At 42.2% G+C, this 13,566-nt stretch overlaps 2 pseudogenes; both read left to right on the top strand.

Moving 5' to 3' along the window:
• Window positions 1-2,831: 2,831 nt before the first annotated feature.
• Window positions 2,832-9,455, top strand: LOC140729831 (receptor-interacting serine/threonine-protein kinase 2-like; annotated as a pseudogene).
• LOC140729383 (NADH-cytochrome b5 reductase 1 pseudogene) lies at window positions 4,046-6,196 on the top strand (annotated as a pseudogene).
• Window positions 9,456-13,566: the final 4,111 nt, after the last annotated feature.

Here is a 13,566-nt window from a genome sequence, read left to right as displayed (position 1 = left end):
AAAAACTTACCCCTGACATCTCTTCTGTACCTACTCTCCAGCACCTTAAACCTGTGTCCTCCTGTGGCAACCATTTCAGCCCTTGGAAAAAGCCTCTGACTATCCACATGATCAATGTCTCTCATCTTGGCCTTTTAATATTCAATAGGTTCCAATGTGATTTCTCTCATTCTAAATTTCAGTGAGTATAGACCCAGAGCCATCAAATGCTCCTCATATGTCCCTTTCATTTTTGGGATAATTCTTGCAAACTTACTATGGACATACCAAGGCCAGCACATCTTTTCTTAGATAAAGGGTTCAAAACTGCTCACAATACTCTAAACAGGGTCTGACCAATGTTTTAAAAAGCCTCAGCATTACAATCTTCCTTTTGTATTCCAAGTCCTCTTGAAATAAATGTTCACATTGCATTTGCCTTCCTTATCACTGACTCAACCTGTAAGCTACCCTTTCGGGAATCCTACTTGAGGACTCCCAAATCCCTTTGCACATCTGATTTTTGAATGTTCTCCCATTTAGAAAGTAGTCCATCCCTTTATTCTTTCTGCCCAAGTGCATGACCATGCACTTCCCTACACTATATTCCACCTGCCACTTCTGTGCCCATTCTCCCAATCTATTTAAATTCTTCAGAGACACCATGCTTCCTCAAACTGCCCCTCCACCTATCTTTGTATCATCTGCAAACTTGGCCACAAAGCCATCAATTCCTTCATCCAAATCATTGACATATAACTTGAATAGAAGCGATTCAAACACTGACCCCTGCAGGACACACTAATCACTGGCAGCCAGCTGGAAAAGGCCCCCTTTATTCTGACTCTTTACCTTCTGAATTGCCATTCCACCAGTGAGTTCAACCATAAACTGCTCTAAGAAGCCATTTCCATAAAACCATAAGACACTGGAGCAAAAGAAGGTCCTTAGGCCCATCAAAGCTGCTCTATCATCTGATCATGGCTGATTCATTTTCCTCTCAGCCCCATTCTTCTGCCTTCTCCCCGTAATCTTTCATGCCCTGACTTAACAAAAATCTATTCATCTCCACTTTAAACACATTCAATGGCCTGGACTCCACAACCAACTGTAGCAATGCATTCCACAGATTCTTTATTCTGAGGAGGTGCCTCTGGTCATAGACTCCCTACTACAGGAAATATCCTCTTCACATCCACTTTATCTTGGCTTTTCAATATGAATAGATTTCAATGAGATCCCTTTCCATTCTTCTAATTTCCAGTGAGTACAGGCCCAGAGCCATCAACGCTCCTTATATGATAAACCCTTTAATCCTGTAATCATTGTTGTGAACCTTCTTTGAACCATCTCCAAGGTCAGCACATCCTTTCTTAGATAAGGAACCCAAAACTGCTCACAATACTCCATGCTAATCCTCACTATGAGACCCTCAGCAGGGTGAGGTGAGGTGAAAGAGAAGTGAGGTGTAAGTGGAGCAGCCATAGTGTTGGTGGACAGTATTAGTGTAATCAAGCTTTGGCTCAACAAGCTTAGGCAAGAACTGACTTTCATTATGATTGCAACCTGCCAAAAAGTCTTTTTAAACCTTGTGTTGGTCTCCAAAGAACAACCTCTCACATTGGTTGTAGCCCATTGAAAAGTCCCCAAAGCACCCAAGCTCTTTTTATACTTTGCACTGGTCACTAACAAATGACTGATTATGTTGGTTGCAGCCCTGCAAAAGTCCCAAAGGTACCTGAGCTCTTCTTAAACCTTATGCTGCATCACCAACAAACAACCTCTTACAACCCACTGCAAAATCTTGAAAGCACCCAAGCTCATTTTAAACATTGTCCTGCAGCACCAGTGAAAGAGCTCTTGCATTGATTGCAGCTGATTCCAGCTGGGAGGTTGTATTGTCACTTTTTAAAACATTGGGTAGAGTAATGGAGCTTTAGAGCACTACAGCATAGAAACTGGCCCTTTAGCCCATCTAGTCCATGCTGAACTATAGCTCTGCATACTCACATTGACACAGACATGGATTATAGATTGCCATATCCTTCATGTTCATGTACTTCTCCAAACTTCTCTTAAATATGGAAATTGAAGCTGTAACCACCACTTGCTCTGGCAGCTTATTCCATACTCTGTGTGAAGAAGTTCACCCTCTGGTTTCCCTTAAATATTTTACCTTTCACCCTGACCCTAGTCCTAGTTCTAGTCTTAGCCAACCACAGTGAAAAAGCCTCCTTTCATTAGCCCTATCTATATCCCTCATAATTTTGTATACCTCATTCAAATCTCCCCTCAATCTCCTACGCTACAGGAAATAAAGACATAAATTATTCAACCTTTCCATATACAGTGCCTGTAACTCAGGTACTGAAGTCCTGGCTGTACTCTTTCACAGATGTAGCAGCACCAAACCCGAAGTACCTGGTTATCGAGAAGATCACCAGCCATCTTCCTGTCAGAACATGTTCGGCACAACTTTGTGGGCCGAAGGGCCTGTATTGTGCTGTAGGTTTTCTATGTTTCTATGTTTCTAACATCTCATTAACTTCAGGCACAGAGGAGGAGATCTCCTGACTTCTGACACCAAGGAAGATATCTTAGAATCTCCAGGAACTAAGAAAATTGCTGAGCTCAGAACAAACAGAATTTTGCTTGAACAATTACCTTTCCTTTCTGGTCTTTATAGAGTTGGAGGTAAAATATATATAACCATATAACAATTACAGCACAGAAACAGGCCATCTCGGCCTTTCTGGTCCGTGCCGACACTTACACTCACCTAGTCCCAGTGGCCTGCACTCAGCCCATAACCCTCCATTCCTTTCCTGTCCATATACCTATCCAATTGATCCATGAGCAATGGATCTTTGGACCAACTCCTTCATCAGAAAGAAACTTATCCTATACTTCCTTGGTCGTTGCGACTTCATATATTGTATGACATTGCCCTTGGAGTAAATTTCCTGCACAACATGAATCCTCCATTTCTGCATCATGACCTGAAGGCACAAAATATTCTGCTGGATGGGGAATTCCATGTGAAGATTGCAGACTTTGGACTTTCGAAATGGCAGCGTTTAACCGTGAGTAAATCATCAGGAGTTAAATCCCCCACAGCCAGTGGGACAGTTATCTACATGGCCCCTGAGCAGTATGAGCCAAACAAAGTGAAGCATGCAGATGTAAAACATGACATGTACAGCTATGTGATAATAATGTGGGAAGTTCTCTCAAGAAAACAACCATTTGAAGATGCGAGAAACTCAGTACAGGTGATGTTTAGTGTACTGTGAGGTACCAGACCTGACACCAGTGAGGAAAGTTTACCATTAGACATCCCCAACCGTGAAATTCTGCTCGAACTGATGATAAGTGGCTGGTCTCAAAACCCTAATGAACACCCTTCCTTTATTATGTGCCTCATAGAATTGGAACCAGTGGTTCAAACCTTTAATGAGCTGACTCTACTTGAGGATGTTTTGTATCTCAAACGAGCCAAAGGAAATTGTGCCTCAGAAAACTTCTCTGCATCATTTGAAAAGGTAAATGGAGATCTGAAGACAATCAATATACCAGTGCAGGCAGTGGATACAGAACCACAAAGCTTATCCTCCCAACAGGGAAATGTCTCCTATCAGCCATCATCAGGATCTCACAATCAGCTCTCACAAGCAACTTCTTTATTCCCTTTGTGCAACCCAATTTCCTCTTCAGTGCAAGAACAGAGTTGCTATTCCAGTGGAAGATAGAGCTGATATGCACAAGAAAATAAGTAATACAGACAAAATGTACAGTCTAGTATGAAGTGTCAAGAAGAATTGTACCCAACATCTTTGGCTAGCCTTAGAGACGAAGGCAGTTTGTCTCAGACTGCTATATGCCAACCAGATGACAACTTTGCTCCACAAAGTGGGATTCCGGAAAGTGAATTGGATTGCGGATTGGGACTAATAACACTGCAACCTTCCATTAAAAACGAAAGTCCCGGAGTGCGCATGTGTGACACGGGAGGGAGGGAGAGGTGACGCCGGGTGAGTGCAGTGCAGCTCGGCTCGATGGTCCGGTCATGGCGTACTCACTGACCTCCGGAGTGCTCATTGCATTTGGCGCCATTTTCTTAACAATGGTTCGTGTTGTTGTTGGCCATTACGTATTGTCCAAAAAAAAGAAACCTAAGGTTACGTTGGAAGATCCCAATGAGAAGTACCCTCTGCGACTAATAGATAAAGAGATTGTGAGTCATGACACTAGGAAGTTTCGTTTTGCCCTTCCTTCAGCGAGTCACATTCTTGGTTTGCCTGTGGGAAAACACGTGTACCTTTCTGTCAGAATTGATGGAAACCTTGTTGTGCGACCATATAATCCAGTTGCCAGTGATGATGAAAGGGGTTATGTTGATCTTGTTGTGAAGATATATTTTAAAGGAGTACATCCTAAATTCCCTGAGGGTGGAAAAATGACTCAGTACCTGGAAGATCTGAAGACTGGGGATACTATCAATTTCAGAGGCCCAGGTGGATTACTCATTTAAAATGGAAATGGCAAGTTTGGCATCCAACCTGACAAGAAATCACCCCCTGAGGACAAGTTTGCCAGAAAGCTTGGCATGATTGCAGGTGGATCTGGTATTACTCCAATGCTGCAGTTAATACGTGCTATCATGAAGGATCGTGAAGACCCAGCTATGTGCAAATTTGCTCTTTGCAAATCAAACCGAAAAAGACATTCTGCTACGTGATGATTTGGAGGAACTTCAAGCTCTGTATCCAGATCGCTTTAGGCTGTGGTATACTGTGGATAAAGCTCCTGAAGGCTGGGATTATAGTGAAGGTTTTGTGAGTTCTGATATGATTAAAGAACACCTTCCAGAATCTGCTGATGACGTATTGATTCTCATGTGTGGCCCACCTGCCATGATTCAACTTGCATGCAACCCCAACTTGGACAAACTTGGATATTCACAAGGAATGCGTTTTACATACTAGGTGCCAACATTCACATTTTGTTTGGTAAAGGGGAAGGTAAAAATGGAAATTGCACTTCAGCCTGTGTGGCATTTGTCAAACAGCAATTAAACATGAGCTTTTTTTTAATGCAGGTTACATGAAATGCTAATGTTCATGGCAATGTATTTCTTCATGTTCAGCTACAAAACATGGTGTGATTTGTTAATCTGTTGAAAGACAGAATTGAACATATTTAATATGCAAGTCAGTGTTTGAACTTGTTCTCATTGTACTGAAATTTTTTTTGAATGTATAACACTCAGTAAAAATCTGTCCCAGTCTTTAAAAAGAAATATCAGGACAGTGGCATGTGGGTAGATGCATTACGTTCTTGAAATTGGTTTTGTTAAATTTGTACTTATTGGTGTACTACCATTACTGTTAACACCAAAGAATGTATGTGCTTCACCACCCAATGTTAATGACCTATTATGTTTAAGGTATGCAACAAAACTTCAATCATTTTATTTTTCTCTTCATGCGAATTTTTTGGGTCTGATAGTTCAAAGGAATGAAAGCCTCCTGGTTTAAGATTGAGCAAAAGGGCTCTGGCCTCTAACATTGAGCACAACCAGTTTGCTCAAAAATGATCTTGGAAAACCAAAGATTTCTGGGTGAATTAAGGGGATACTGTTTATGTTTAGTATGGAAATTTAGCAGAGATTATAATGTAAGCACTAAACAATATTGTTGGCAATGCCGAATGGCTGTGGTACAATAGTGGCAAATGGTTTAATATTTAATCTTTGCATTTAGCAGGCTTGGCATTAGGTCTTTAATATTTCATGGTTTTGCTGCCTAATGTCTATTCAACCAGTACTTTCATTGTACTCCATTTAGAATACATGAGCCTTAAGTGACTGTCTTGTTACTTACTTAAATTTTGGTCTATTACTCGAAAGTCCACAGTTTTGATCTGATCTAGTTTACACCAGTTTTTAAATGTGTAACTATAAACTTGGTTGTCTGTTCTAACTGAAAGCAGCAGAGTCTGTTTAAAATGAAATTTGCTTACAAATTGTATTTTAAACTGTATCCACAAGATTACCTGAACAATTTAAAGTATTAGCAAGACAAGCTATACATCAGTCATTATTGAGGTCTATGAATAATAAAATTTGTTCTAAAGATCCTTGCAGTAAATTGTGCTGATCACTGATTTTGATTTTGAAATGTGTGATATTAAATAAAGTTCTTTCACTGAAATGTAAAAAAAAGAAACGTAAGTCCTTTAAAATGAGGAACCCTTTTCTTCTATGTCATTACAAAAGCTGGAAGCCAGTAATATAAAGGTTTCCTTACAGAATCAATCCATCGAGGTGTGGCTGATCAGTGGATTCAAAGCAAAAAAACATGGCTTGATGGTATCTATCAAACTCTTGCTGAGGTAAAGCATTAGAAACAAGTTGCTTTAAGGAGAAGTAGATATTCCAGCCTGAAACGTTGGCTAATCTTTTCTCATGGATGCTGCCTGACCTGCTGAGTTCTTCCAGTGTTGTGTACGTATTCTTTGATCCACAGCATCTGCAGTTGTATTTTTGTGTTTTGACATTCCAGCCCTGCTGTTTTTTAAGAAAACAATGCAATTTTTAATGAAGTTACTTTATCATGAGCTACTGTATTAAACCAAGATTCTTACCTGGTTTCTGAGATACATTGGCCTTTGCAGTAATGGCTGACAACACTGACTTGGCACCCATCCTTACTCAGTGTGACTGCCTTTGTATTCAAGGTACACCCAGCTGTGAATAACAATTAGGTGCAAGAAAGCTGTCAGATAAATATCTACTGGAATGCTTTAATAACATTCAGATTAAAATGATTAAAACATAAACACAAGTCAAGTCAAGTCACTTTTACTGTCATTTTAACCATAACTGCTGGTACAGTATATAGTAAAAACGAGACAACGTTTTTTCAGGACCATGGTGTTACATGACACAGTACAAAAACTAGACTGAACTAAGTAAAAAACAACACAAAAACTACACTAGACTACAGACCTACCCAGGACTGCATAAAGTGCACAAAACAGTGCAGGCATTACAATAAATAATAAACAAGACAATAGGGCAGTAAGGTGTCAGTCCAGGCTCTGGGTATTGAGGAGTCTGATAGCTTGGGGGAAGAAACTGTTACATAGTCTGGTTGTGTGAGCCCGAATGCTTCAGTGCCTTTCCCCAGACTCTTGACTGTGGAAGCCACTAGCAGTATGATGGAAGTTCCAGAGTGTTAGGGGTCAGAAGTGTGCAAGGTTACCATTACTAGAGAGAAAGTTCTTGAGAAACTGAAAGGTCTGAAGGTAGATAAGTCACTTGGCCTGATAGTGTGCACCCCAGAGTTCTGAAAGATGTGACTGAAGAGATTATGGAGGCATTAGTAATGATCTTTCAAGAATCACTAGATTCTGAAGTGGTTCCGAAAGAGTGGAAAGTTGCAAATCTGACTCTACTTTTCAAGAAAGGAGACAGAAGAAAGGAAACTATTAGCTGGTTAGTCTGACCTCAGTGGTTGGAAAGATTTTGGAGTCATTTGTTAAGGATGTAATTTTGGGGGAACTTGGAGTTTCATGACAACATAGGCCATGCTCAGCATGGTTTCCTCAAAAGAAAATTTTTCCTGGCAAATTTGCCAGAATTCTTTGAAAAAATAACAAGCAGGATAGACAAAGGAGAACCAGTTGATGTTGTGTACTTAGATTTTTAGAGGCCCTTTAACAAGGTGCCACACATGAGGCTGCTTAACAAGCTACAAACCCATGATATTACAGGAGAGATTCTAACATGGATAAAGTAGTGGTTGATTGACAGGAGGCAAAGAATGGGAATAAAGGGAGCCTCTTCTGGTTGGCTGCTGGTGACTAGTAGTGCTCCGCAGGGGTTGGAGTTGGGACTGATTCTTTTCATGTTTTCATGTTTATATATCAATGTTTTGGGTGATAGAATTGATGGCTTTAATGAAAAGTTTTCAGATGGTATGAAGATAGGTGGAGGGGCAGGTAGTTTTGAAGAAGTAGAGAGGCTACAGAAGGACGTTGACAGATTAAGAGAATTGGCAAAGATATGGCAGATGGAATACAATGTCATGAAGTGTATATAGTCATGTACTTTGGAAGAGAAATGAAAGGGTAGACTATTTTCTAAATGGAGAAAAAATACAAAAAATGGAGGTGCAAAGGGACTTGGGAGTCCTTGTGCAGGATTCCCTAAAGGTTAATTTGCAGTTGAGTCTGTGGTGAAGAAGGCAAATGCAATGTTAGCATTTATTTCAAGAGGACCAGAATATAAAAGTAAGAATGTAATATTGAGATTTTATAAAGCATTGGTGAGGCCTCATTTGGAGTACTGTGAGCAGGTTTGGGACCCTTATCTTAGAAAGGATGTGCTGAAACTGGAGAGGGTTCAAAGGAGGTTTATGAAAATGATTCCAGAATTGAATGGCTTGCCGTATAAAAAACAATTGATGCCTCAACTTGTATTCACTAGAATTCTGAAGAATGAGAGGTGACCTAATTGAAACCTATCGAATGGTGAAAAGCCTTGATAGAGTGGATGTGGAAAGGCTATTCCCTATGGTGGGAGAGTCTAAGACTAGAGGACAAAGCCTCAGAATAGAGGGGCATCCTTTTAGAACGAACATGAGGAGGAATTTCTTTAGCCAGAGGGCGGTGGATCTGTGGAATTCTTTGCCACGGGCTGCTGTGGAGGCCAAGTTTATATGTATAACTCTGGAGGCAGAGTTTGATAAATTCTTGATTGGTCAGGGCATGAAGGAATATGAGGAGGAGATGGGCTGAGACAAGATGAAATGGTGGAGCAGACTCGATGGTCCAAATTGCCTAATTCTGTTCCTACTTCTTATGGTCTTATCAGACACGTGAATGCAGAGAATGAAGGAATATTAACATTCTGTAGGCAGAAGGGATTAGTTTTGTTTGGGCATTTAATTATTATCTTAAATGTTTCATCACAATATCTTGGGCTGAAGGTCCTTTTCTTGTTGTGTATTGTGTATGTTCTGATTGGCTAATGCCTTTTCTCAGATTACTGCCAAACTAATAATCACTTCATCAGAATCTTCACTCTGAAAAATTATCTTTTTTAATCCTCAGAAGGCTTCCATTCAGCTAATCCTGCTCCATGTAAAGATGGAAGGGAATCACAAACACTTTGAGCAACAAAGAAATCTGTATATATGACTTTGAAGTTATTTACAAAATTGTTGGAAATAAAACTAACAAGTGAGTGACTTTGTTTTTACCTCTAAATTCGCTTCGGCAAGAATCTGCGTGAAGACTGGAAGGAAGTGGCAGGTACAGGAAGCTGGCGACAGAGCGGAGGCTCGGCTGCAGCACAACATTTTGGTAGGCACTGCTGTGGTGGGGCGGGCAGGACTGGGCTGTTTCCCAAACCACGCTACAACAAAACCCGCAGAAAGGAGAAGCATCAACTGGTTCAGGACAAGATATGAGCTGAAGTGGAGGAAGAACGATACAGCAAGATGGTCAGCATGTACAAACAAGGTGCCTGGACTAGATGGGAGCATGCGGAACCTCGCAAATTCACCTGAACAGAGCTCTGGAGAGCCCAACCATTGTGCATCAAGTTTCTCATCCAATCAGTCTACGACGTTCTCCCAAACCTGCCCAACCTGCACAGGTGGGGCATGGCAAACACTTCAGCATGCCAACTGTGCCAGAAGAGCGGCATTTTGGAGAATATCCTCAGATGCTGCCCGAAGGCATTGGGGGAAGGGCGATACCACTGGCGTCATGACAAAGTTCTAAGATCTACGGTGGACGCAATCAGCAGCAAAAATCAGCACATCACCTTTATTAAAAAAACAGTCCATCACCTTTATTAGAGCAGGGCAGAAGGCCTAGCTCCTCAGTAGGGCTTCTTGCCACTGCATGAGACTGGCAGCTCCAAGTCAACCTAGGGAGGCAGCTCATGTTCCCAGAGATAATCGCAGCTACTCCGCTCGCCCGGACATGGTGTTAATATCGGAGTCTACAAAGCAGGTGGCCCTGCTGGAACTTACTGTCCCCTGGGGAGACCAGATTGAAGAGGCCAACAAGCGCAAGAGGGCTAGATACACAGATCTAGCTGCAGAATGCTGGAGCAGTGGCTGCAGAGCTCGCTGTCAGCCAGTCGAAGTTGGGAGCAGTGGCTGGAGAGCTCGCTGTGAGCCAGTCGAAGTTGGGAGCAATGGCTGGAGAGCTCGCTGTCAGCCAGTCGAAGTTGGGTGCAATGGCTGGAGAGCTCGCTGTGAGCCAGTCGAAGTTGGGAGCAATGGCTGGAGAGCTCGCTGTCAGCCAGTCGAAGTTGGGTGCAATGGCTGGAGAGCTCGCTGTGAGCCAGTCGAAGTTGGGTGCCGGGGCTTTGCTGGCCTTTCATTACAGCGGACTCTTAAACTCCTTGGAGTAAAAGGACTGCAGTGCAGAAGAGCCACCAAGATCATTCTGGAGGCTGCTGAAAAGGCCTTGCAGTGGCTGTGGTTCTCCCGGAGGGGTGGATCCGTGGATTAGTGTACCACTTGGACACAAGTCGGGGGCTGATCACCCCTGGCTGAGTTGCCCAGGCGAGGGTGTCTGATGATTAAAGAGCCGAAACATCCTACGACCTTGGGTTCATCACTGAAGACGTGTGAAGACTTCTGGTGTCCAAGTAGCACCAGAAGGTGTATTCTACAACAGCCTTGAGAAAAAGCCTCTGACTATCCATGCGATCGATGCCTCTCATCATCTTTTACACCTCTATCAGGTCATCTCTCATCCTCTGTCACTCCAAGTTCTCTCGACCTATTCTCATGAAGCATGCTCCCCAATTCAGGCAACATCCTTGTAAATCTCCTCTGCACCCTTTCTATGGTTTCCCCATCCTTCCTGTAATGTGGTGACTAGAACTGAGCACAATACTCCTAGTGGGGTCTGACCAGGGTCCTATATAGCTGCAACATTATCTCTCGGCTCTTAAACTCAATCCCATGATTGATGAAGGCCAATGCACTGCAAGTAGCAGCAGCAGCTTTGAGTGTCCTATGGTCTCGGACCCCAAGATCCCTCTGATCCTCCAGACTGCCAAGGGTCTTACCATTAATGCTATATTCTGCCATCATATTTGACCTACCAAAATGAACAACTTCACACTTATCTGGGTTGAACTCCACCTGCCACTTCTCAGCCCAGTTTTGCATCCTATCAATGTCCCGCTATAACCTCTGTCAGCCCTCCACACTATCTACAACACCTCCAACCTTTGTGTCATCAGCAAATTTACTAACCCATCCCTCCACTTCCTCATCCAGGTCATTTATAAAAATCACAAAGAGTAGGGGTCCCACAACCGATCTCTGAGGCACACCACTGGTGACTGACCTCCACACAGAATATGACCCGTCTACAACCACTCCTTGCCTTCTGTGGGCAAGCCAGTTCTGGATCTACAATGCAATATTCCCTTAGATCCAACACGAGTGAATCTGCAGATGCTGGAAATAAATTAAAAACACAAAATGCTGGCAGAACTCAGCAGGCCAGACAGCATCTATGGGAGGAGGTAATAATGATGTTTCGGGCCAAAACCCTTCATCAGGAGTGAGGGGGAAAAAGAGAACCATTTACCCCCATCCCTATCTATTATTTTAGTATGGTTCTCTTTCTCTCTCTCTTTCCCCCCTCACTATAATCTCTCCCCTCAGCCCTATCTTTCTTTCTCTTTTATTTCCCATAATTCTCCACCTTCCCCCTAGCCCATTTCCCTCCAGCCTATCACTTCCCAGCTCTCTACTTTATCCCTCCCCCCACTTACTGATCCCCCCTCGACCATCTCATGTTACATCACTCCTGATGAAGGGTTTTGTCCCGAAACGTCGTTATTACCTCCTCCCATAGATGCTGTCTGGCCTGCTGAGTTCTGCCAGCATTTTGTGTTTTTTATTCGCTTAGATCCCATGCTTTCTGAATAAGCCTACCATGTGAAACCTTATCAAATGCCTTACTAAAATCCATGTAGATCACATCCACTGCACTACACTCATCTATATGCCTGGTCACCTCCTCAAAGAACTCTATCAGGCTTGTTAGACATGATCTGCCTTTCGCAAAGCCATGCTGACTGTCCCTGATCAGACCATGATCCTCTAAATGCCCATGGATCCTATCTCTAAGAATCTTTTCCAACAGTTTTCCCACCACAGACGTAAGGGTCACTGGTCTATAATTACCTGTACTATCCTTACTACCTTTTTTGAACAAGGAGACGACATTTGCCTCCCTCCAATCTTCTGGTACCATTCCTATGGACAACAAGGACGTAAAGATCCCAGCCAGAGGCTCAGCAATCTCTTTCCTCGCCTCGTGGAGCAGCCTGGGGAATATTCCATCAGGCTCTGGGGACTTATCCATCCTAATGTATTTTAACAACTCCAACACCTCCTCTCCTTTTGTGAGAAATATAGAAAGAACGATGTCAATCGGGTCTACCGAGGAACAGAGCAACCTTAGTTTACTTGCCCAAGCATGCCAGAAGGACCTTTGCCAGTGAAGCTGTTGCTTGTCCACAGGCTAGAGCTATCTTTCTCAACCATTTTTTGACCTGGAGGAACCCTTGAAATAAATTTTAGGTCTCAGAGAAGCCCTGCTTAAAAATAATTATATCTACAGCTCATGGTATGTTAGCATGATTAGTAAGTTCTAGATATAATAATCCCAAAATACAAACATAATTGCCAATTCTCTTTTGAGTAGAGAATGAATTTTTAGCCAGCCTTTCATGAAAAAGGTGTTAAGCTCAGCTTACCTTACTTGAAATTAATCTCTTTCTTTCCCTTTCATTAATTTAAAAAAAACTCAGGACTTCTATCCTTGCTCTTGATGCTTGTTAAAAAGGAAAAGCTTTCTCACACATGTAAGACGTTGAAAACTGCAGCAAAATGTTTATTGCTTTCCTATGAATGGCAGGATGCTCTTTCACAGAAATGCAGAACTTTTCCAGGGCGTGTCAGTAAGCCTCATCTTGAGTGCAGGATCAGAGTGCAGCACACAAAGTTCTTCCTTTTCTCTCAAAGTCAAGTTCTTAGACTGAGCAGAAGATTCAGAGAAATGGTCCCTCATCCAGTCATAGACTTGTGGTGAAAGGGAGAAAAAATACTGTTCTATTTTGTTCTGCAGTTCTTTCAGGTGGTTTCAATAAGACTTGAGACTTTCTGATCCTTCCTCACTCACAAGCCTAGGCAGCAGTGGAAACATTTCAAGATTTCCTTTTGCAACTTGATTTTTCCAAAGATTCAGTTTTCTTTTAAATCTAAGAATTTTGTCATTTAAAGTCAAAAGACTTTCTCTGGGGCTTTACAGGGAGTTGTTCAACTGGTTCATATCATGAAAAGTGTCTGCAAAGTAAGCTGGTTTCTGCTGCCATTCTTCATCTTCAAAGCACTCGTCAATATCTGGTCTACTATTTTCTTGAAAGTACTCCTGCAAGTGTTGGAGTATAAAAGTTGCATTGTTTGCTGTGTAATCAAAACTATGTAGTCAGTTTTGAACTTGCTATTTGCTATGCATGTATTATATAGTCTGAGTTTG

This window comes from Hemitrygon akajei, chromosome 6 (genome assembly GCF_048418815.1).
Source record: "Hemitrygon akajei chromosome 6, sHemAka1.3, whole genome shotgun sequence".
Lineage (NCBI taxonomy): Eukaryota > Metazoa > Chordata > Chondrichthyes > Myliobatiformes > Dasyatidae > Hemitrygon > Hemitrygon akajei.
The sequence above is the reverse complement of the archived record's forward strand: the minus strand, read 5'-3'. Positions and strand labels throughout refer to the sequence as shown.